Genomic DNA, 23,604 nt, shown 5'->3' on the forward strand with positions numbered 1-23,604 from the left:
ATTTATTGCGAGTGCTCACGATTTTACAAATAAATTTCTCAAAAAAAAATTATCGATGCAAAATAAACATAACAATTAAAATTAATTCATGTATTTGTCAATGAGTCGTCTATAAAAGTAGGCAAGAGCAACATTTATTTGTTTTTTTTTTCTTCAATTTCAACGGATAATCCAGAAATAATAAGTAGATATCGTATAAGAATACGGTAGAATACGTAGAATATAGAGGTCGTATAAGAATACAAAAAGAGGGAAATATTAGAAATAAAAAACATAGTAAAATACGTTGAAGGTATGGTGAAAAAGAAAACCAAAAGTATACAAAGCAAAATACAGTATAACGTCGATTATCGGGGCAGCTCGGGACTGGACGGCTGCCAGTAAGTAAATCTTAACGGATAATAGTGCAAGAAATGTAAAAATAATAAAATTCATAGGTTTTACTAACAATTCACTTTGAATCAATTAATTCACTAGTAAAATATTATTTTAATCAATAAGTATAGATTTAACAATTCTTCATGCACAAAAATGAAGCTTAAAAATATCACTAAACACTAGATAGTTGCACAAAAATAATGTTTAGCAACTTGATGGTCGCCGCAAATCATTTGCTAGGATTGAACAGCTGGCTCAAATGTATGCGCACCGCGCAGTTGAGTCACCCGCCGGTTAAACCGTCCCCGGATAATCGACGTTCTACTGTAAAACGAAATAAAAATGTTAACATTCACAAACCAGTTCATGCAGAAAACCATGCAGTTTAATTACTCCTGCCGAGTGAGCTGTAATATTAAAATATTTATGACAGAAGCCGTACAGAAAACTGTTTGCATTATGTTGATTGAACCTCGTTAAACATGATTTCCACCATTTAGCGTCGGTGGCAGTCTATACCGTACCATTTATCATACGCATTCATACGCACTGCACCGCATGGAAATGGTATCCACCTGCTACGCCGCACCCATCATCACCATATTGTCTCATTAATCCGTGCGTCGCATCAAATGGACCGTTATTATCATGCATCATAGCAACATAAAAATTTGCTCTGTTCCTGATGTGTGGGAGGTTTTGGTTGTTGTTACTGCATGACAGGACTTAACGACACCCGTTCGTTAATAATTGCTCCCCCCCTCTGTTGTTGTTACTCGCTTCATAAGTGCAATCGCAAATCCCCGGCCCGGACCACACATCGACCAAGCACACACACGACGCCAAACATTACGCGTGTGCCGAGTCGGCTGCGTGCGCCAAAACGCCGGTGGTTTCTTGCCTAATGGTGGGCCACTCACTCCGTTGCAACGCTATAATGAGCTAATTTGTGGCTTATTTATAAGCAATGTTGCATAAATTACCATCGACAGCATCATCATCACCGTCATCATTGGCATCATCATGGGGTTGTCATCATCACTGGCAGCTTAAGTAGGATAAAATGCACGCATTTACCTACGAGGCAGCATCACATCGCTCCGATTGGCGGTTGGCAAAAATGGAAGTCCGAAATGGGAATGGATGCACCATATATTGCCACAAACAAACCAAAACAAGGGTTTTCAATCTCAACAAAGCAAAAAGCTGGGAGGTGGTGGGAGGAACGCATTAAGAGCTGAGCTGGAGCCATGAGCGGCTCTCGCATGGAATGGCTCATCGTGTGGCCTTTCCGTTAATTAAACGCCGTAATGAATGTTAATTAATTTTAAATAATTTCTATACGCAGCAAAATGATTAAATAATTACAGCGCAAAAGGGGAGAAGGTCAACCCCGTACGGTGAAAATGTTGGTGTCCCAGGATGATTGTGCCTGCCGCCCGGGAAGGCGCAAAGACGTGGGCAAGCGCACTGGGGTACGCACTGTAGGTAATGATTTGATGGCTTCAATCAACTGGTTAAAGTTGAACGAGCATTTAGAGGTTCAGGCTTTTTTTTTGTACTAGACACATTTGCAACTGCAACCGATCGCTATACGCTGATACGCTGAGCGTACCACAAACCAAACCCCCCGCGACTGGACCTCACGTTTCCGACAGCCTTTTTGTTTATGTTTACGGTTATACAAAATCATAAAAATATTTCTCCATTACGACCCGCTGGTTTGCTCTTGCGCCAGTGCGTACGTTGATCGTTTCTAGGGTTTTTTTTGGATTTTGCTTTGCTGCCACTCAACGCCACTGTTCACAACGGCTGCTTAACGAGGAGCTGTGAAATGTGATAACTCTTTCTTTCTGTTTTCGGTCCGTGGTATGGTGTGTGGATCGAGTTTTTATTCCCTACCACAGGCAGGAATGGGGTAAACCAGTGGTTGGGGGAATGGAACGGTGAGGGGGGTGTAATGTTTAATTTTAGCAAGGACTCTTAGTGAGTACGTTGCCAATCGACGAACGCGCAAATCGGAATCGAGCAATGGTAGCTGAAAGTGCATTGCAATAGGCATTTGTTTCATTTGGACACGCCTTCTCCACGTCTTATGGTCATACAGGAGCATGAGGTTGATTGTTGTGGCGAGTGTCATTTGTGAAAAATAAAAGTTAAATTAATAGGCAAGAAGAAAAAATAGCACAGCTTTTAACATGTTGCTCCTATAAAAATGAAATTGTTTTAAAGATACTTGTAAGTCTCTTAGGTCTATTTGATAAATATACATGTCTACTCACAACAAAACAGATACTGTTATGCTTAGTCCCAAATGTACACGTTTAAAAAGCAGTTAAACATAATTGCTTATGATCGTCGGTGTTCAAAAGCCATCCTTTAACTCAGGGGTCTCCAAACCATGGCCCGCGGGCCGCTTGCGTCCCTTAAGAGGTTTGCGGTTACTTTGTAAAAGTTTAAATAAATAGCTTATTTTTTTAACTAATTAGACCAAAAATTATGTTTTTTACTTTTGAAAGACGAAACCCAATATTCAATGAAAGAAAGCTGTAGAAACTTGATTTATTCAGTTAGTAGTTTGTAATTCAAACACGATTTGAACTTTCAATGGCCAAATTCAACAAAAATCTAACAAAAGCAGTTGAACAAAATGGCCCTAAAAAACGTTATTTTTGAAGCAATGAGGCCCACGAACTGAAAAGTTTGAAAAGCCCTGCTTTAATTGAACGTATATGCTAAGATTGATTTACACATATATAAGAGAAACTCAAAGAATCGCTTAGAATGTTTGCAAACACTTTGCGTTCGCATTGCTGTATATAAGCAGATTATCTTACCAGCGGCAAAGTACGGCATCCCTGTATGGCAACATAGTGCTTACACAAACATCCGCAAAGTCCAGGTGGAATTAAATCGTTTTTTTTTTTGCGAATGCTCTACGCTGGATGAAGAATTGTATGATACAATTGGTACTAAACCTCTAACTGAAATCGCCTATCAAATGACCGAACGGATCAAAGTAAATAAAAAAAAAAAACTCCAAGAATCTGAGTTCCTTGATTATAAGGACTCTTTTTGATGTAAATAGTAGTTTATAACTTATTTTTCGTAAGGTTAAGCTACATTAAGTTAACAAATGGCACAAACCTTCCAATGTTTAAAATTAAAGGAAAAAGCAAAACTGTCTCTTGACAAATTTGAACTTGACAGATTTGAAAAGCGATGACGCTAAATCTGGCAAGCTCTTATCTTTCAACTATATAAAATATTTAAAATAAACAAATTTAATAATCTCTTTGCTTTTGCTGTAGTTTTTTTACCCTTGGACATTCATGCTTAACGACAAAAGGCATGCAATAGTTAAAAATTATACAATACAATACAATTCTGATTTTTACATACAATGTACCATTGAATAAAATAAATTAATCGATAGTTAAAATAGAGATACACTTTAAAGATATGATTTATCCTTTGACTTACTCAACTGTTTTCTCGACATCTTCACAAATGAGCAAGTACTAACTAAATTTTCCTATTTGTTGGCTTCTATTAACATTTTCATGAGCGAGAATGCGTTGGAAAATATATGTTATATTTAACATGATTTTGACAGTTTCTTATTAACAACACTCATGGAAATGTAAATGTTGAAGCAGGCATAATCTATTCGCTATATTTATTATTATTTTTATTTCTTTTTTGTATATCTTTAGAATGGTCGCCTCACATGTGTGTTTTTTTCTGTGTCTTTTAATTGGAGTTTTGCTTTGCAGCACAATCTTACTTTGTTGCATTGCAGGCTGCACGGGGAATATTCCTGTCATGTTTCAATTTATGGCACGGAATACCCATTTTAAGACATACATCTTAATTTACCTTGATGGCACCTGCGGTTTGCTAAATATATTCTACCCCCCCACCCCTCCCCCTGCGAGCGTGGCCCCTCACATTCACAGGCCCACAACACCCAAGACCAAGAATCGCATAAATTTCCTACAAAACTGTGCCACCGCGCGATGACATTTCGCCAAAGCCTGAACCTGTCCGGATGCGGCCGCAAAGCGCAGCTAATTAGGTCCCGGTGGTCCAAACGCCAAACCACCAAGTCCAGCAGATGGGGCAGGGGGAGGAGGGAGGGGGTTGTGTGCGTCTGGTAGTGTGATCGCGTGTGCGGTCAAGAATCGATCGCGCATCGAACGGGTTGATTTTTGTTGCTTGTGAAATCGATCGGAAACCAATTTCTTATGCGCTTCCTCTCTCTCTCTCTCTCGCTCTCGCTCTTTTTCGCTCGGCTGTCGATCTCCAATCAACCGACCCCTTGGGGGACACAACCTTAAACCGGGAATGGGTGGAAAAAAGGAAAGCAACAGTTGTTTTTTTTTCAATTTTTGAAATCCAACCGTAGATCCTCTAAACGTCTGCACACCGGCGATCGTTAACACAAATTATCACGGCAATATTGCTCCCGGATATGGAAGCAGTTTGGCTGCCACTTTTTCTCCCTACACTCCCACCCTCCACCCTTCTCACGGCTCACCTGCTTGGTACGAATGCCGCAAGATCCTGCCCGAAACCGACGCACCGCTTCAGCGTTACAGTTAGATCAAAGGAAAGACACCGAATCGAAAGCTAAAGCTAAAACCTGATTCTCTTCGGTTTCAACCGTTGGGTGCTAAGGGTGGAAAGGACGTGGGAACAGACGGATGGAAAGCAACAAGAACTGGAGCAACCAGAATAATAATTCCTATGCAGGTAGGGTGGTCTTGGTACGACTTAAGGTAAGGTTAAACTCCCGCGAGAGATGCGGCGGTTGAGTGCAAAAATAGACACGAAAAAACGTACGGGCAAGTGCGTAGTTTCTCGTTCAAATCAGATTGACAGGTACACATTGGAGAGCGGTGAAAGGGGGTACAGGGTGACAGGGACTGGTACTTTTCGTTAGCTTTGGGGAGAAAGAATCAGATCAGAAAAGATCTTTCAAAATGAATGGAGGATTGTGAAATATCGGTCTTAAGAAACGAATTGATTGTTTCGATGCAATTTTTTCTCTTTCAACTGATTAATTAGGTCAAATGCCAGATGATTGTACATTAATTTTGTTACAGGGTTTTCCGGTTGATTGCGTGCAAAAAAAGACGTGTGATAAGCATTTGATAAATAAGAAAAAGTATCTGAAATTATTGTTTTATTTATATTTTTTACTATGCAATGTTTTAAGTTTTATATATTTGTTTGTTTTTATGTTTTTTGTGTTCCTAATAGAAAGAGGTATTTTATGTTTTTCTCATATATTAGGGTGTGATAAAAAAGGGTCACGTTGCCTCCTTCATTCATACAACTAAAAACTATCAGAAGCTAAAAGTTAAAAAGTGCAAATTAATAGACAATTGAACAAGAAAACAAATAAAATATGAACAAATTTGATACAATTAGAATATCCGAATTAGAATATATTTCCTATATAGGGGGCTTTCACGATTCTAGTTAGTTTTTTGTATGGAGTTTGACAGTTGGAGGCTGAAATCATGTAAACAATCCATACAAAACCACACAAAAAACTAGCCTGCGATTTTCAGTCTAGAAAATTTTAGCCTAAAAGCTAGAATTAGATTCAAGTACATGCTCGAAAACACGGTTTTATTTACATTTATCCCAAGGTGCATTAAAGAGATCAGGTGGTGGAATCTGGAATCAAAGTGTATATAGTCCAGGTGGTCTCATAGCATTTTTTCATAACCAATTTTGAGCATCACTTTTTGGCAGAACGGGTGAAAACTTTTTCTCAAACAAGCTTTCTGGAGGCTTGACGAATGCTCAAAACACTCTTACAATCTTCATTCAAAAGCAGAAGCGATAAAAATCAGCCTTCTAAATTCATACACCTTGGGATATGCCCACCTGTATATTATACTCAATTGGATAGCTGCTCGAAAACTGCTATACAATGCAAACAGCTGACAGGCTGAAATTTCAGCCTACGAATTTCAAACGGAAAGGGCCCCATAATTAGAATAAAAAAAATTCAGAAAAATGGACACTGAATGAAAATTTTACAGTTAAATTGAATGAACAGGCGAAGTAAATTTCGTTTCAAATAATACAAATTGAATTTTAATGCAAGAAAATGCAAGATAAAAATGCGAGAGAAATAAAAAATTACACAAAAAATCATATAATAAAGCATATGAAAATAATAAAAATGTACAATGAAATAAAATGAACGAGCAAATGTTTAAAACCAACTTACAAAAGAAACATAAAAAAAGATTAAATATGTCAGCATGAATAACACCAAGATAAAATTGCGATTTCATTCAACAAAGCACAAAGCAAATGCCATATAAAATAATAAAATGAAATGAATAAATGGTACTTTCCGGTTCAAAATGAACCATAATAGAAACACAATTTGATCAAAAGAGTGTTACAAGTAATCAAGTTGCACAAATCGTTTCCGGCCGTACCACTAAGGCGAAACAAAGCCGATTTCACCACACTATCAAATAAACACGCTGCACTTTCCACTCGCCCAAGCAAATGGGCAAATTGCACTTTTTAAATCATTCACTATCCTCAATTCCACCATCATCTCCATCAACACCACCGCCACCACCAGGGTCGGCTAGATTAAGGTTTGCGAAAACCCAACTCCCATTCACCCATCGGCACCACCGATCGGCGCTGTGTGTTGGCCGTCCGTCAAGTGGCCGTCCACCGCAAGACGAAGAGTAATGATGCGCACACTTGACGGGTTGCGCGTTGCAAAAGTGCACCGTTTGGCAGTATTATCGTGTCCGTGCAAAGGGCCTTTGAAGGGTTCCGCAAATGAGCATCGAAAAATCGTTTGGCCGCTTTCGCGTGCAGCTTTTCAACGGTCGTACTTCATCGGTTCCCGTTGTTCCTGTCTTTTTAGTCGCTTTTTCTTGCCATCGAACAAGGGCTCAACAGCGGTCAAATCGGGTGTGCATATTCATGAGCCGGGGTTGGCTCGAATGCAGTCTCCGAGTCGGCCGAGAGGGTACTAGAGATGGGCGCTGTAGTAAAGCCGACACACGCTAGACTTTGGTGACGATGACATCGATACATTTGCCCCAAGGGTCCCCCGGGGGGCGGTTGAAGGAAGATGAGCGAATTCCACCCCATATGCCACCAAGCAAGCTGGTCGAGAAGCCGGAGGGAAAGCCCAAGAGCTAGCAAACATGAGGGAGGGTTTGAAAATATATTCATCGACCAAGAGCTAATTAGTGCCGTCGTGAATGCTTGCGGTGGTCGCATGTCGTGTCTAGGTCCTGCCGCCGTACCCTGATGCGCCTGATGCACTTGTCAGATTAAGTCGCGTTCCCATCATGGTGTCTCTATGCTGGCGCTTTATCTCGCTCTCTCTATCGGTCATGGGTTCAGTCTGGAACACTTGTTGCCGCCGGGATGGTACATGATCTTGTACTGTGCAAATCTTTCCATCTTTGTGTCCTTTAGTTGAGTTGGCAGTTTTTTTAAGTAGAATTGTTTACTCAATTGTTTTGGAGTAGATAGATTCAACGTGGGGCGTTATCTACTTGGGTTTACTTTGTAGTCAATAAATCATGAGAATGAAAGCTGTTTTGCAGCTACTTGGTATCAACTTAATGCAGATATAATTTTGTTATTGGAAATTGAACTAAAACTCACAACAAACGCGAGTTTTGTTTCGTTTGCTTGATAGTTTATCAAAAATTGTTGTGTAACTCCATCCCATCATATATAATTAATAGATATTTTAACAATTCATCCTTCACCTTTGCTTTTCCCATATTTATCTTATCCCACTTTATCTTTATCTTATAATCTCCTTTCTCTCTTTATTATTATGTTTTTATCTCACATCTTTTGTTATCTGCGTCATCTCTATTATATGTTATCTCTATGTACAGGTTTTTTTTTCACTATTTTTATATTGTTATTTATTTTAATAATTTTGTTTGCCTTTCCCATTATGCTTTTTTTTTATTGATTTATGGCTGTATATTAGTGTGTTTCTCTCAAAGTCTAGTTTTGAGTATTTTTTCTTATTTTTTCATATATTTTTTTATTGGAACAAATTTCTGTAAAACTAATAGCTAGGCCGTTTGTACAAAAAATAGAAAAAAAAATAATGAAAACATTATTTATTGGTTGTTTGATTGGTTAGAATTTTTCAATCGCATGATAACAAACAGATAATTTCTAGCTGTTACTTTTTAAACATGAATAAAACTTTGTACCGTAACTGAAAAGAAACATTTTATTCTAGAACATGTTAATTTTGGGGCACCTAGTAGGAATCTTAGCCGGTCTCGTAGTACAGTCGTCAACTCGTACGACTTAACAACATGCCCGTCATGGGTTCAATCCCCAAACAGACCGTGCCGCCATACGTAGGATTGACTATCCTGCTATGGGGGGGAATCAATTAGTCACTGAAAGCCAAGCCCACAAGTGGGTACAGGCAGGCCTTGACCGACATCGGTTGTTGAGCCAAAGAAGAAGAAGAAGTAGGAATCTAACGCAACTTCTCTTATTAAGTACTGGTCCACTTTTAGGTCCTTTTTTGGTTCTAATGATCCACTTTTGAGAATAATCAACTCGTATAGCTCAGTTATCAACATTGTCGATCCTAGCGTAAGTAGAAATGTCCTAAAGCAAACGTTGCTCAACCTATACTGACGAGAGAAACTGTTTTTTATTTATTATTTTATTTTTATGGTCATCTTTTATTTATTTGTTTAAGAGTTGAGTTTTTTATTATTTAGGAAACTAGTATTATGTTATGGAGTCCAGTATGGCTAGATGACTTTGTTTAATAATTAAATAAATTATCCAAAAACTTCACTACATTTTTTATTAAATATGATTCCAATAGTTTTTTTTTTTGTTATTCAGACTATTTATTTGACAGCACATCTGCACATTTATTGAACTGGAAATGCAGCATATGTCTTCGTTCAAATTGTGGTTTGTGTCTCGTAACATGAGTTTTAATATTATCGATATCTTTCACTCATCTTTCAACTTTAAAAATTTATAAATTTTTTTACGCGATTTTTAACAATTTTCATATGAAACCAGTAATACAGCCTTTTTCTTCATAACCACCAAAGAACATTATTACACAAAATTATTTCCTTCCACGAAAACCTAAAAGCAATCCAACGCTACTTGCGCTTGATTGCGGATACGATTATTGGGGGAGGAAAAAAAACTTTTGCAACACAACCAATTTGCTTCCGCACCAGCAGCAAACTTCCTAAGCCGATCTAATCTGCAGATTGATTAAGCTAAGTGCAGCGTCGCAATCGTCGCGACACTGCTCGCCCCTTTTCTATTTCCTGGCATCAATACCATAACTAATAACACTTTTTTCCACCCGATTATGCTCCGATGTCGTTACCAGGGGTTCAATCCATTCAAACATCCTTAAGCTCCTTATGCGTGTGTGTGTGTCTACACCCACCCACCCCATTTACTCAATATTTGGGGCAAAGCAGAAAGATTCGAAGCAAAGGGGGGGTAGATACCCCCTTAACGCTGTTGGTGTTTGGATAATTTTTACTTACGACCGGTCCGAAGGCAAAGACGCACGCAAGAAACAAAAACGGGCAGGGGGAGGTGAAAATTCGGGCGGCTGCCGCACTGGACCGGCGGCTCATTTTCCAGCCAGCACCAGCACCAAACCGGCAGCGCGTCAGGCGGCGGTAGTAACAGCCGCAGCGCACATATGGAAACTTCGGCGAACAAACCAGACGTCGTAAAAATAAAACTCGAAACAAACAAAACTTTCGGTCATAATTTAGGCCCACCCAAGTACGGACCAGCGCGCCTCCAGCGTGCTCAACTCACTGCAACCGGCGTTCGGTTTTTTGGGCGCGGATGGAATGAAATGACGCGGGTGGGGCGGTATGCAAGGAATGAAAGGAAACAAAAAAAAAACGCGGGCAACAGTCAGTGAGTTTTGGAAATAAATTTCAACACATTTTCCCGATAAGTTTTGGTGTGCTACGCGCATTTGACGCGTTTCATCGACGCATCGACAGCTCGAGGGTGAGTTTCTTTGCGTAGAATGGGAGGAGGCCTGCAGCAAATGATGCTTCACATGGATAAATGAGTTGGGAGTTGTGTAGGATTTTGTACGAGCATCAGAAATCAATAATACCTCTATGGGATCGAATCGGATGAACAAGTGGAAGTTTTGTTTGAGTTTAAGATCTCTCTCTGCTCATATAATTTCCAATTCCCTGTTTTAAAGGCTGTAATATCCATAAAGCGCAAACTCTTCGCCAAGCAAACCAATAAACGTCTAATGGCATAATATCGGAAGGGCCTTTTTTGTTGCTGCTTGATTGTAAAATAGCAAACAGCTACGTTCGAACGATTACTGCACCGCCGTAAATGATATTACTGCCGGCTGTTGCTTTGCAAATGCACGCACATAAAACACGTGTTTCGCCTCCACACGCCGCCCCTTTGTGCGATAATTAGTTTTTGTTAACAACCTGTGCTTCCTGCTTAAATTCGTCATTAAAACGCCGACCGACCGACGTAAGCCAGCGTGTGCGCCCCGAATGTTGCGGACAACACCAAGCGCAATTTATGTGTGTGTGCGCGCGGTTTTTGCGTTTAACATTGATCCCCTGGTGACTGCCGGCTGATGATACCGACGATATAATGACAATCATAATGCCGAGAGCGATCCAATTCAACCCTTGAAAACATTCATTACGCGGGGAGACTAGAGACACGGATGATTGGTGTAATGAACATGCTAATTTTCATCTGGCCGGCTGGCCGCGTACAAGCCAAACAGCTCAGGTTCATCTCTGTTTAGCGGAGTTTAGCGGCCCTCCCTGCAAGGGGAACTGGGGGTGGCTGGGGCAACAACGACGACGACGCAAACGGTGAGTGAGTGCAGACCATTTTCTGCTGACCGTGAGAAACACATCAAACTGTCTGGCGTTTCCTCCTGCGCGCGCTGGTGGCAGTAGGCGTTGGCATTAGTGGAAGAAGCAGGATCTTCCCTCGTTGGGCGTATGGGTTGAAATGGGAGGAAGGGGCACAGTGGGATAGTAAGCCGATGGTGAAGATGAAACCAGTAGAGTATTAGTTTAGAATGATTTAAAAATCGATTTACTTTATTAATGTGTTGAGTACACAATGCTGTTGCTTACAATCCTTCCTTTGGCTGGGAAGGGCCTTTATGAGTAAGTTTGAAAACTATTACTGAAGTTAATCATTGAAAGAGACAACGTTGAATAAGCTGATGCATGTATATAAATTGTGCACTAAAATGCAGAAAATCCTGAATGAGAACAATTTCAAAACTTTGAAAAAAAAACCTTGATAGTTGAGCTTTTTCTGCTTTGATGTCTGTTGTCTTTTAAATATGTTGGAAGTAGAGCGTATAACAATAACCAAAAATCAACTATTTTTAAACAAAAACAAAATCAGTATTGTTGCTCTACACATTTTTTGATTATCTTATCCATCATTCATCATTGATTATATGCAAAAGTAGCGTGGAGCTCACTATTCTATACAACATTCATACATTCTATACAGTATAAAGATGAAGAATGTCACCCAGATAATTGTCACTCCGATAAAAGGAATTTAATTCCCTCCAATCTAGTGTTATCAAAACAATAATAATAATATAAAATAAAATAAATATTTTGCCTTGTACATTATGCATTTTGCACTCTTATCGGAGTCTCGTTTATTCGGCTTTAAATGTCAATTTCAATGTCTAATTTAACCTTTTTTTTAGTATTTCATAAAACACCTCGATAGTAGTTTTGTATAAAACATAAATATGATGCAATGATTGAATATGAATGAATATATGTAATGATACAATATGTTTTCCATTTTTGGCACGGAGTTGCTTCTTGCAACTCGATAAAACAGATATTTTTCTCGTGCCTATTCTATAGTTATTACATCAAACATTACGTTTCTGCCTAAAACAATTTGTGTAATTAAAATATCTTTATTTCATTTTTATTATGTGTATGTACCATTAGAACAACCAAATTTGGAGAAAAACTAAATAATTTGAGTTGTATACACTACAGAATGCATCTGGGCTTTAATAAGCATATATTTGATATTGTGTATTCAGTCACATAAAGAACATACATTTCTGAGCTCTAGTATCTCTTGATTACTCTACTTGTACACGACATGAAGATAGGAAACAGGAGAAGTTAAACTGTCAAGGCGTATTTATCATAAAAATTCTGACTAGTTATATTTCAAACCAGATCGGTATATCCTTTTTGGTCACTTAACTACATATCCACAGCACACTGTGCCTCCCAACAGTCGGATTGACGATGAAAGCATAATCCGTACGTCTTCCGTACTCGCCATAAACTACCTGCGCAAGCAAACTGGAGGGATGCACATCGGAGTGGTGACCTGCCGTTATCCACTTTGTTACCTTCATGAAACAGGCGGGCAACTCATCCGACGCCGAAACCCCTTTTCTGGCCGATCAATTAAGATCTCTCCCCATTCGGTTCCCTGCGGGCTGTGTTGTGCTCGAGTCAACTCGAGAGTTTTGTCGCAACACTGGATCCCTGGATGAGTCGTCTTCCCGTGCTAATTTCTCCCTTCTTCTTCCATCTCCCATGGGAAGTATCTGCTGTTTGCCTGCCAGACTCCCGGCTGCCCCTCTCTATCCATCCACACGGTGTACACACACACACACGCATAAACCGACCGATTGCGCCATAAAACGTAGCTTTGTGGCTTAATTTACTGTAAATAAATGTGGTAATTAATATTTTTACAGCATAAAACCGCTCACTCTCGTCTCGGGGCAGTTATGCGCTGGTGATGCGCTGGGAGCGGGTTTTCTCCCCTCTCCCCCTCCTCACGGTATCGTGGTTTCCGTTTTCGTTGTTGTGGTTGGGTTCCGGGGGGAGGAGGGAATTGCAAAAATTGTTCACGTGAGTGGTGCGGTGACGCAGGGAGGTGACCAAACAAACCCGCCGCAGGAGCACGAGTTTTGGTCGATGAGTTTTGGGATTTATGGTAATTAAATACATGCAGTGATGCATGAAAAATTACGCCATTCCGGAGCAAAGCGAGGCAAACGCTCCGGGCGGGTACAATGTGCTCGTGCACAGGACGACCTGCGCCCGGTTGCGCCCGTGTGCGTACGATGCCGGCCGATTGCGTTTTATGGAAAGTGGTGGTGCTTGAGAAATGTGAAGTGTGGGGGGGATTCTTGCCGAACTGATTCACCTGTGCGAATGGCATCGGTAAGGGAATCTTTTGATGAGTCACAATCGTTTGTCCTTTTGCTATCGATCGGGGTTGTTTCTGTGCCATTTGCGGATTAACGCAAATTTGCTGCGAGTGCACATTAGTATTGGAAGAAAATGGTTTGTGGCTGGGAGGTTTCCGAATCATTTTGCTAGCTCATACAAGTGTACGTTTCCTTAGTACGTTTAATGTTATCAATTACAGTTTGCGAGTGAGGTCGAACGTTATTGTTATGAATCTTTGGACTGTATATTCCGAATTTAAAAGTATGATGTGTGTACAAGTTTAAACTTGTGTTAGTTTGTGTTTAATACTTTTATAGGCTTTTCCATGGAATTTATTGCATCCTTTTATTTATAGAATGCGTTTAAATCATGCATCTTAAGACTTATTAATTTATTACTTAAAAAAGAAATGAAAAGTATTTTCAGATGGGCAATAGTAGTTCTTGCAATACATAAGGTATCAAATACATATAGCAAAGAAAAGTAGACTAAAAATCAAAATATGTTTTGTGACATCAAAAACTAATTCAAAAGTAAGAGAAACGTTAATACTTGCCAATAAATAGGACAAGTTAATACACTATTAACAGCATTATTCAAAACTTGTAAGGTGTATTTCAACAGTCCAGCTGTCACAAAAAATGGCAGCTCTTGAAAATCATCTTGCAAGTTTTGAATAATGATGTTCATATTGTGAAAACTGAGCCGGAAAACAGTGTAAGATGACGAAAGACTTTGACGACCTTATGTACATAACATTATATTGTAGCTAAGTAAGGTCCATCCTTGAATACAGATCTATCACATGGTGCCCTTACAGTGATAAAGCAATAAGTATACTTGCTTGAAAACAGACATAGAGACTAACAAGTAAGCTTCAGTGCAGGGTTAATGCTAGGAACAATTGATACACCATCGCTTCTACATAAATTACGCTTTTCCGTTGCTCGTTTAGCATCGCGGCAACCTAGAATACTTTACGAATCAAGACGTAACACACAATATGGTCCCAAATGCTCCCAAGAGCACGATTATTGACGAGAAACTAATAACGCAGAATTATTTGACTTCCACCTGAGCGCGATAACATATAAAAACATATTAAGAAATAAGTACTAAAAAAAAGTACTAAAAGTATTACGGCGGGCGGGTAATTAAACAAACTAAAATAAAATAAAATAAACAACAATAAACAACGTCCAATTGCATGTACCATCTTCCCTTTGGTTGTATGCACAGTGTTAAAAGTGCAATCTTAACCGTACGTCGTCTGTTCAGAGGATATTAGGATGTCTTTTGTTTGAATACGTAGTAAGTAATAAAATAAGATTACAGCAATAAGGTTTTACAGCATTTCACAAAAGAAGATTTTACAGCATTTAAGATGAATTTTATAGAATTTCATGCTTTATGTTCACGGCCTTGTTTCAAAAGCGCAGGACGTTTGATTCAAATTAAATTTTACCACTGTTAATACGTTTTACAGTTTAAGCAACTGCATGGCATCGACAGTGTATTGTGTTTTAAATATGAAGAGAATGATGAAAATAAGATAAATTAACATAAGTTAATCATAAAAAGCCGGTAGTACAGTCGTCAACTCGTACGACTTAACAACATGCCCGTCATGGGTTCAATCCCCAAATAGACCGTGCCGCCATACGTAGGACTGACTATCCTGCTATGGGGGGAATCAATTAGTCACTGAAAGCCAAGCCCACAAGTGTTTAGAGGCAGGCCTTGACCGACAACGGTTGTTGAGCCAAAGAAGAAGAATCATAAAAAAACCTGTACCCCTATCTCTTAATTAGGCTTTTCGGTTCATTTTGATGGACGTGAACGTACTAGTTCTTTCATTTCGATGAACTGAAGGTGACTCGCAATTGATTCGTTCATTACGTTTGAAGAAAATATGGTAAATTGTTTCATTTTGCAAGAAAAATATAATTTGTGCATTACATCTTGAAAATTATTAGGCAGATTCTTCTTCTTCTTCTTTGACTCAACAACCGTTGTCGGCCTGCCTTTACCTCTTGTGGGTTTGGCCTTCAGTGACTAATTGATTTCCCCCCATAGCACGATAGTCAATCCTACGTATGGCGGCACGGTCTATTTGGGGCTTGAACCCATGACGGGCATGTTGTTAAGTCGTACGAGTTGACGACTGTACTACGAGACCGGCCTTATTATTAGATTAGGATGTTATTTATATCTGCTTTATTAGGCAGATTAGGATGTTATTTATTACAATGGGTAGGACGTTCTTTTCGTGAACGTCCTGGTGTTACAGTTCACGTTCATATTTGTATTGGAGGAAATGAACGACCTGGCGTACTAGAACGTTCTTTATTTCGACGGGTAAGAGATTCTTTTTATGAACAATTCAGTACATTATGATTTATAATGAACCGATGAACTTTGATTAGATCAATGTTGCTCGTTTGTTCTTCAGAATGAACTCTACTCGGAATGCTCAAAATTTGCTTGTAGGTTCACAAGTCAGAGCTGTTTTATTTGTTGTTACCGGATACTAAAGGCCGGGGGACATTGTCCGTACTCGCTAGTGTGATTTCGATTTTCACTAGCGCATCTGGCGGCGGCAGCCCGAAGCATTTTGCCAAACAATTTGGAGCCGCTTCAAAAATATGTTATTTGTCTATATTTTTTTTACTTAAAAAGGACAAGAAAAGTTGTGTAAAAGATACACATGTACTTCACACATTGCATCCATTTTCGCATCAAAAAAACGACAAAAAAAACTACTTAAACTTGAGATCCGGCATGACCATTCCTTCGATGACCAAGGCTAGGCTTACCAGATACGTTAGTGAAAATCGAATCATCGAAAGCACCAGCGCGTACGGACAATGTACCCCGGCCTTTACGCCAAATAGAAGAAGAAGCATTGATTCATACCTGAGCAAACCCAAATAACCAGCTCGAACTCTATAGCTGATTTGAGGCTGTTTAACAAAAAATCGTTCCGATGTCGTACTTTGTGGCTGATTAAGAGATAGACGGTACTTTGCGGAACTATGGCGCTTATTAAAAAAACACTCGGTACTCTTTGCGGCTGTTTAGCCTGATGCGTATGGCTCATGATGGAACTTGCAGGCTTGTTAAGAAAGTGTATCGAACTTGGATATCTTATCTTCATAGCTTTTTAATGCAAGACATCGGTACAAGGTGGGTCTTGTCAAAGTGTCAAAGTCTGACTTCGTCAATCATCTCATTGCTGTTGTACAAGATAGATTAGTTCTTTGAAGAAGGGATTTTGAGGGAAGTAATTGTGTTTGTACAGTAAATTGTGATACATTTCGTGTAATTTATGAATATTAAGGATTTAAAAATATACACATGTACACAAACAAAACAAATGCTGTTGTTTATTTCATCCATGACGCTTGTTAGAAAATAAAACACAAAGAAAAATAATCCCCGGCACCGTAGCATGAGGAAGCTGCTTAGGTGCTATTTAGAAGGACCACCTGGAACTTTGATGCTGTTTAACTACTGCTAAAAGGCGAATTAGAGCAGCGATCTTTAGCGTGCCAAAATGAGCTGCTTAAGCAATTCTGGCTATTTGGAAACGTGGCTTACATTTAGTCTTTTTTCGGGGTTTTTTTTTGTCAGAAACATTAATTTGTAATTATTTGACAACGACATAATTTGAAACAAAATTAACCATATTATTTACAGTAAAAACTATACCAATACTTCCTTGAACTTTGTATCAAACAGATTTTTCCTGTTTGACGTTTCCTTCTTCCAATTGTTTGATAAATATGATTCAAAAGAGTTTACATCCTTGCACCTTTTGCTAGAAAAAATCGAGCAAGAATGCTTTGACGTCCTGAAAGTTGTTCTCTCAAGCCAATTCATCATTCGATACGTAAACAGTCTTAACAACAAAAAAGCTTCTATCCATCCTCTTAAAAGCCCCCGGGCTCTTAAACGATCACACTTAATAGGTAATAGGTCTTAGCTTAACGAAAAAAAAAGAAGCCCAAATTGAAACCGAAAACTAATTAAATCCTACTGCACCGGTACGATCGCTCCACTCCCTCAGGGCCAGGCTCGGTGGACCCTTCGTTGCCGCGCGACGAGGTAAGCGCGACACACATTAGAAAGGCAAGATAAACACAAACGCTTCGCGTCACCGCAAACCAGGGAGCCAGAGCTGCAGCAGCAGGCGCAGAGTGATTGGAACGGCGAACAGTGGACGACCGATATAAAAAAAAAACACGCGCGCGACACGAAACGTGCATTACGCGACTACACAAGGGAACATGATGCCAGTGTAAATAGCCTGCTTTGGGCTGAAAGGGAACGGAGGGCGAGGCGTCCCTTGGGTACAGGGCGTCACAAAACGATTGGGAAGATTGGGTTAGATTTCCGGACGGTACCGCTCCGCCGGAGCAAAGGTACCTGGTAGTTGTAAAAGGAAGGGTAACCAACACAAACGGGCTCTATCCGTTGCGATCTCAACAGAGTCAGCAGCAACAAAATAAAGGCACAATGACGAGAAGGAAACCTTTTTCCCAGGTCCCGGTGCGAAGATGCAACATTCCTTGGGGGCGCGTTCTTGCCCCGGGAAGAAACGTCCCAGCAGTTGCCCGCCGGTGGGAAGAGCCCTTTTTGATTGCCCTTTCTTGCCACAGATCACACCGAACAGGCTGTGTGTACTGCCTCTAGGTTAAACGGGGTACCGAGATAGTAACGGGGAAAATTTAAATGCCATTAATTAACACAATCCTTACCTGTATGTAGTGCTGCGGTTGTACGGGCTACGCGCCTGTTGAAGGTTGTTGGTTCAGGCGTCAGGGCTTCTGCTAGGTTTGATCTTCACCTTTTCACCGTACATACACACACACTGTTTGTGGCTCGATCAAGCAGTCAGTGTGCTGCTTATGCTCCTTTTTTCACCCTTGAACAACTCAGCCAGGCACACAGAACGGCCAGCGGACACACACACACAAATCCACACTCACTATAAATATTATCTTCTCGGCACGGTTTTTAATGATGTCGTTTTCTGTTGCTTTATCTTTCCAATTCTTAAACAATCTGCCTTTACCCGGCACTAACACACACACATGCACACACATTCACCTCGCATACGATAAGATATCCCTTTTTTTCCTCCTTCACAGCAGCATTAAAACGATCACTTTACACCGATCGAGACACACTCACAAACTCGCTCACAAACACCAAAACGCTTTACTTCAAATTATGCCACATCATAAAACTTCGGACGACCCTTTTGCACGATCGTGGATGCATGTGTGTGTGCATGTGTCTACAGCGTAACTGCCTGTCTGCGGCTCTAATAAATCGATCACTGCACGATCACTTTTTTTTCCTCCTGATCCATTAAAAAGAGAAAAGCGGAGTGTAAGACGGAGGAGAAGAACAAAACAGAAACTGTCGGCTGTAGAGCAGAGTCGCGACGACTGCGTCTGGTTTTCGTCCCTCGTGTTTGGGACCCTTCTGTGTGTTTCGGGCCCGCTCCTGCTAAACCCTCACGGCAAGGACAGACGGACCGATGTTGGCCCCCGGGGGGAAGTAATAAATGACACCATCGATTACCATGTGAAGGTGTCTTAATCGCTGTTAATCGTTTGCTGGTCCCGTTCCCTGCACTCTCTCTCTCTCTCGCGCGTGCATTCTTCCATTTTCCCACACCCATCATCACGCAGGGCTAATAGTTAAGCGATCGATTTCGATCGCTAACCGGGCAGGAAAAGAAGGAGAAAAGCAGGCAACGTTTTAATGTAACGATAATTGTGCAAATTAATCAGTGTACAACGCGTGTGACGATAACGCGCTCGCTTGGTGGTTGTGGAGCAGAACAAATTTAGCTTAATTATTGTGCTAGCGATACGCATGGAAATTATGAAATTAATATTCAACGCAAGGGGGGGGGGGGGGGGTAAACGAGTATCAGCTTGAGAGCTTGAAATTAGCAAAGTGCGATTGATTCATGTAGCCGACGAGCATAGGCTGTGGTTAAAAGCGTTTGCAGTTAATCGATTGCAATTGTTATTACTGTACTGTACAGTCGATAAGGGAGTGGCTAGAGATAAGGCATACATCTAATAATTGTTAATGTTATTTTTTTTAAATTATGAATACTTTGGAGATTAAAAACCAGGTTACTCAGGGGGAAAATGCTTTCTATTGAATGCTATTTTATCAATAGATTTGCTTCACCATGCCATGCTTTAATTATAATAAGCTTTCTTTTCATGTAGAAATTATTCTCAACCGTCTCAATATTAAAGCAAAAAAAGCACTTATTTTGGATAAAATCAGAGTTTTCATGAAGCTCTCTATACGAAACTAGCTCTCTATCGATTATAAACAAGCCGAATGTGTCCTAATGTTGAGTAGTGAAACATTTAATGAATATGCATTTTAAGGCGTATTTAGATATTTATTTTTTACAGAAATTATTGTTGAGTAACATAACATTGTTAGAGAGTCGATAATATTATCTTGAACAAGCGGTTGGGTTCAATTAATTATTTATTTTTTTTTTTTCTAATTGAGCACAACATTTAAAAGGAAAAACTCCCGCCTACTTCTGGATCGTTGCATCGAGCTCTTGGAGGTTCGTAATTTTTATTCCTATTGGTCCTGTTGTGATTACGAGGATGTATCGTAACTTAGTAATTTATCTAATAATTAAATTTAATCATTTGCGCATAGACTCTTTTTCTTTAGCATTTATTAAGTTCTATGAATCTTTAATGTTGCGTGTAAATAGAATATTATACAAAAGTATTTGCTTCTAAACACTGCTTTTAAGATATATATTGAACGCGAAAAAGTGTTCAGAAATTAGGAAAAAGTGTCAACGACTCCACGATCACATTTATTAAGAAAAAAGAGGATTTTAATTATGATTTTAAAACGGACTGTATATAAATCAGACAAGATAAACCTACTTTTAAAGATCATTTTGATACATTGAACCTTCATTCATGAAGCAATGAACGTTTAAAGTTTCGTACAATTGTGCATGGTATTTTAAAAAAAAAATATATATAAATAAAATCTGCTTGTATCTTTTCTTTCGGCAAAGTTTCTGGCTAAAAGCAGTGACACTTTTTGGAGGGAAAACAAAATATTCTAAGCTCAATTTATTGCTTTTTAAAAAATGATTATCAAACCAACCAGTGAAGAAAAGAAAATCGCAAAAACTAAGTTCCATTACGACCAATCAAAATAAGCTCACAAATTTGCCCACTCCGTCCAAGCGTTGTTCCACGACCCAGTGGAACGAAACGCAGCTATCAAAACGGTCCATTAGAGTATCGTTGCATATTTTTTAATAACAAACTCCGTTACCCACCAACTCCACCACGAACACCTTCCCCACAATCGCCATCACAAATGATTTGCAGCGTACGATGAAAAGGTTAACGATATACGCTCGAAATACGCCGTTCAGCGGTGTGCAAAATTGGTCACAAATTTAGATCACGCCGGATCAAGCCACACAACCACCTCCGGTTGTGTGTGTCAGCGCGCGAATCAGCGTAGCGAATTGGGCACGATTTATCTTTTTCACACCTTCCCTGCCAACATCCAACTAATTCGAAGCTGGTGGCGGCCGGTGTAAGTAGCTGCTGGGACAAAAAAAGGCCAACGTGGGTGTGGGTGAGTGGGTCCAGCCCATTATCGGAATGGAGCGACAGCAAAAAAAAAAAAAGGGAAACATAAATGAAATAAAGAAAAGAAGCTTAAAAGTCGAAAGTCCCACGCCACCATTAATTTCCGCCAATCCATTCGTCACACCACGGGGAGAGAAAGAGAGAGACTCCAAGACATGTGTGTGTCTCTTTGGCTTTTATTTTGAAGTCGAAGTTTTTTTTTCTTAAGTTCTTTGTGTTGCCAACACAACGGCATCAAGCAACCACCACCGGGCAGTACATGTCACCGACACCCATGGGTTACGCCGCACCAGGGTAAAGAAGGCCGCTGGGATAAGTTAAAAGTTCAATCACTGTACTGTTGGGTCTAATCTGTCCACCCTCCTAACCCCCACTCCAAAGTAGGCTTACTTTCACACTCACATTAAACGAGTCCCTTTTCTTGGGGCGCAAATCCCCGATCGCAGCAAAACCTGGCCGGCGAAAATGATCGCGAAATTACTTTGCTACCGCAGGGGCCACGGTGCACGCAGACCCTTCACCCCCGTGGGGTGAAGGAGGCAGTGCTGATGAAAGAATTTGAAAAGCAAAAAAAGACAAAAACACAACTGTCGACAGCAGCCTTCCCAGGCCTGCTCCTTTCTATCTTTCGCAGTCTTCGATGGCGATTGGCGATCGGAGGGGGCTTTATGCTGTTGCCGATGCCGGCGGATTACTTGGGTCGCGCGAGACGCGAAACCGTACGGCGCGTCGTTACAACTTAATCGTGCACAAAACTGTGCGGAAGAAATGTGTTGCACAGTTGGAGGAGAGTGAGTGAGTGTGTTTATTTGAACCCAACAACACCACACAAAGGCAGCAAAACGTACGCGGAGTTATGTACCGAAAACCACACACACTTTGCGAAGAAAGATCAAGTTGGCGGTGTTTTTTTTTGTTGGTTTTTTGGGTGTTTTGTTTTTGTCACTGTGTTGCAGTGGCACAATTAAACAACAATCGTTGCACTTCAAATACCAAAGAAACACTACACATATATAGATTCACTGTTTAGGATTGTTTTTACCTTCTTTTACCACTTAACACTTTTTTAGGGTTTTTTTAGTTTTTGTTGCTAAAAATCCTTCAACCGTTTGCAAATCTTCCGACAAACACTTTGCTCCAACCGATGTGTTGAATTTAATGTTTTGTGCACCACCAGCCACGGAGTTTCTGTGTTATTTTTTTACTGGGAACAGAGCGCACGCTGCCAACAAACCGTAACCACGTCCGACCGATTCGACAGCCAGTGGAAAACAACCCCGACCGTCGGGTTCTGTTCGCGCGGTTTCTGTTTCCCGAGCGGGCACGTTTTGGGTAGCGCGGGTTCGCGTTCCAGAACGAACGCTCGGTCGGTTCGGTCGGTCGGTCGGTTCGGGTTTCTGGTTACGCGCGCTCGAGATGCTGCTCTAGCGCGCTAGCGCGGTATCCTTTTGGGGGATGCTGCTGCTGCTGCCCCTGCGTTGTTGTGCCTGTGCCAGAGCGAGAGCAAACGCTGTACGCTTTTACGCGCAGGTGCCTACGACCGAGGGCGCGCGTTGCCTAGGGGACGATGCTGAAGCGAAAACGGGCAAGGGTGCTACTATGCTAAAGTGGGAGAACTGAGAGAGAGAGAGATGGTTCTCTCTGGGGGGATGCGTTTTTACGCACACCATTTCCATTGCTTCAGCCGCCAGCAACCCCCAAACACTCGAAAGGAGGGTTGCATACTGCAGCCGAGCCGGGCAAATAAAAGGGGAGCAAAACCGTTCGTATTTTCCCCTCTTTGTGCGTGGCCACTTTCCTCCACCTCCAGTTGTGATTTTCTTTCTCAGTTCCACATACACGGAGCAGCAGCATCAGCCGCGGCAGGCCCTCCATGTGTAGCTGTGCAAATTCCGTGGGAGAAACTGTGCATACGAAATGCTCGATTCCGCGAGTGTGAATTTCCGCGTGTGATCAAGGAAGTGGAGTGGAGAAAGAGGAGCAATGGCATTTTATGACGGGTGTCAGAGTGTGACAGCTAGGTTGCAGTTTTGTTCCTGGATAGGGCATGAACCGCGATGCATTTTTGCGTTTCCCGTGAGCGAAACGATCGCAAGGAACGATGATGATGATCGTTGGAATCGGCGAAACGGGCGAAACGAAAAAAAATTTGTCAAACGATCGTTTGAAAGATCACGGTGCGTTGCGTTACCTTTCTGCGCTGCTTCTTTCGCAGTGTCGTGTTTCGACGAGTCATAAGTGAGATAAATGGT

General features: G+C 40.7%; 1 protein-coding gene across 2 annotated transcripts in view; it reads right to left on the reverse strand.

Moving 5' to 3' along the window:
- Window positions 1-22,778, reverse strand: part of LOC120903317 (protein Wnt-1-like) — a 41,365-nt gene extending 18,587 nt beyond the window's left edge. The window contains exons 1-2 of one of the 2 annotated variants that reach the window (XM_040312681.1): window positions 22,395-22,775; window positions 18,431-19,038 (exon numbers count right to left, since the gene is read on the reverse strand). The gene's annotated coding sequence lies outside the window, so the exon portion shown is untranslated. Of the gene's footprint in view, window positions 1-18,430; window positions 19,039-22,394 lie in introns of both variants that reach the window. The other variant, XM_040312680.1, reaches the window with a different exon arrangement.
- Window positions 22,779-23,604: the final 826 nt, after the last annotated feature.

This window comes from Anopheles arabiensis, chromosome 3 (assembly GCF_016920715.1).
Source record: "Anopheles arabiensis isolate DONGOLA chromosome 3, AaraD3, whole genome shotgun sequence".
Lineage (NCBI taxonomy): Eukaryota > Metazoa > Arthropoda > Insecta > Diptera > Culicidae > Anopheles > Anopheles arabiensis.